The sequence below is a fragment of the Myotis brandtii genome, unplaced genomic scaffold (assembly GCF_000412655.1).
Source record: "Myotis brandtii unplaced genomic scaffold, ASM41265v1 scaffold150, whole genome shotgun sequence".
Lineage (NCBI taxonomy): Eukaryota > Metazoa > Chordata > Mammalia > Chiroptera > Vespertilionidae > Myotis > Myotis brandtii.
Window position 1 is genome coordinate 294,874 of NW_005355411.1, and position 2,708 is coordinate 297,581.

Here is a 2,708-nt window from a genome sequence, read left to right on the forward strand (position 1 = left end):
ACCCTCTGGCGAACCTCACATGAGGCAAAACATTTTTTATAAACTTGAAAGAAAGGACAGGAGCTCACTGACCTGCTGTCTGCAGCCCCAAGGGAGCGTCCAAGCATCACACTTCCGCAAACGGATTGGGTTGCTGAAAGCGGCGCTCACCTATTACGTCATCCGGTGGCGGCGGGCGGGGACCTGAGGCCTTCGCAGGACCGCATTCCCCGCACGGCAATATGGCGGCGCCCAGTTGCCGCGCCGCCGCATGGGGGCCGCCATGTTGGGAGGCCTGGCTGCCGTACAGAAGGCAAAGCCTGGACTTCAGGTCCAGTAGCCAGGGATGGAGGGAAGGTGAGAAACTCAGGAATTGTATCTCGTTTCCTAGCACTTTGACAGTTGTGTCAAGTGACGAATATTTTCAGAGACTCAAGCTTGGGGAGGCAAATACGAAATGAGGTAAATTGTGTTGGGCTGTCTGGGTGAAGAAGTCATATGACCACAGCTTTTTATGTTATGTTATTTATACGAATTTTGTGTGGGGGAGGGAGGCTCTTCAGCCCCGCCTGCACCCTCTCCAATCCAGGACCCGTCGGGGGATGTCTGACTGCCGGTTTAGGCCCAATTCCTCTCGAAATCTGGGACTGCTGCCTCCTAACCACTCACCTGCCTGCTGGCCTGATCACCCCTAACTGCTCTCCCCTGCCGGCCTGATTGCCTCTAACTGCCTCTGCCTTGGCCCCCTCCACCGTGGCTTTGTCCACAAGATACCTGGTCTAATTAGTATAGATTTTGTCATTCATTCATTCATTCATGCATGCATTCACTTATTTTGAGGGAGAGAGACATTGCTGTGAGAGAGATCCACTGATGGGTTGCCTCCTGTACGCCCCCCACCAGGATAGAACCCGAAACAGCACATGTGTCCTCACCCAGAATTAAAACTGCCACTTTCCTGGTGCTCTGCACAGCATGCCAACCATCAGAGCCACTACCCAGGCCATGGCTGCAGGATTTATTATCCAGTTTGTACAACATATTTCTAAAAAAAAAAACCACACAAGTTGCCCTGGCTGAGTTCTTCAGTGGTTAGAGCGTGGGCCTGCAGACCAAAGGGCGGGGGGTTCCATTCCTGGTCAAGGGCAGGTCTCTGGGTTGCAGATTCCCCAGCCCTGGTAAGGGGGGTATGGGGGCAGCAACCAATAGATGGGTCTCTCACGTGGATGTTTCTCTCCCCATCCCCCTCCCCCTCCATTGCACTCTCTCTAGAAATCATTGGGTGAGGATTTAAAAAAAACAACACAAAATATCCTCAGATGAGGATTTAAAAACCCACACACAAAAAAACCCCAAGTTCCCAAACGACAGATAATAAAATCCTGCCAAGAGGAAAGGTTATACATCTGGTAAATGCAGACCAACAGGCAGCTTGTGGTGGGAAATTTCTTTCAAGAATTGGTTTTTAAGAACTGAAACATATTTCAAGATTACATTAATGCATAACCTCTATGTGACTCTAGTTACCATCCTTCTAGTTCACTCAGGATGTTACTATAACCACTTAATATTAATTACAAATATGTATATATAAAAAATGTATAATATAGCTGTAGCTGGTTTGGCTCAGTGGATAGAGCATCAGCCTGCGGACTAAAGGGTCCCGGGTTTGATTCCGGTCAAGGGCACATGCCAGGGTTGCGGCTTAATCCCCAGTAGGAGGCATGCAGGAGGCAGCCAGTCAATGATACTCTCTCATCATTGATGTTTCTATCTCTCTCTCCCCCTCCCTTCCTCTCTGAATCAATAAAATATTTTAAGAAATGTATAATATAGAAATACATTTGAGAAATTAAAAGAAAATTACATCTACCTATTTCATCCAGTTTTATTGTATTATAGTTGACACAAATTAGAACTATTTTTAATAAGCTTCATATTTTGTCAAAATTTTATATTTACACAAAGGTCACAAGGTACTTCTGCAAAGAGTTCCCCTATAACTTCATTTGTCTTCCCATCATGTGAACATTTTATATAACCATGCTACATTTGTCAAATTGAGATATTAACTGGCATAATGCACAACCAAATTACAGATTCTACTTGGATTTCACAAGTTTTTCCAGTTCAATCCTTTATCTGTCCCAGGATTCAATCCAAAACACAATATTGCATTTAGAGATCATTTCCTTAATTACTAGTATCTCTGCTCTGTAACCATTTCTCAGTCTTTTTCTCATTTATGGCCTCAATTATTTAGAGGATTACTAACCAAGTATTTTGTATATTCATCCATCCTTTGGGTTGTTGTAAGATTCCCTCACTAAACAGGGGTTATGCATTTGGGAATTGAAGTCTCTTTCTCATCATACCATATTCAGGGGTAGAAAATATCAAAATGACTTAACATTGATCTCCTGGTAAAGGTAGTATTTGTCAGGTGCCTAGACTGAAAATAGGAAAACAATTCTGACTAAAAAGAACCATCATACAGGGCTGTTATCAACATATTTCAACACTGGTATGTTGCTTTGGTATTGATAGTATTTGTGAAAAGATGAACATATATGTAGGAGGAACAGAATAGAGATCCAACAAAAAAACAACATACATCAAACATACTCAGCTGTGTATGCAAAGGTGCAAAGGCTACTCAATGGAGGAAAGGGCGAGCAAAATGGCCTCCTAAGCCCTGTCCTGTTTGTAATGGAAACTACGGAAGTCTC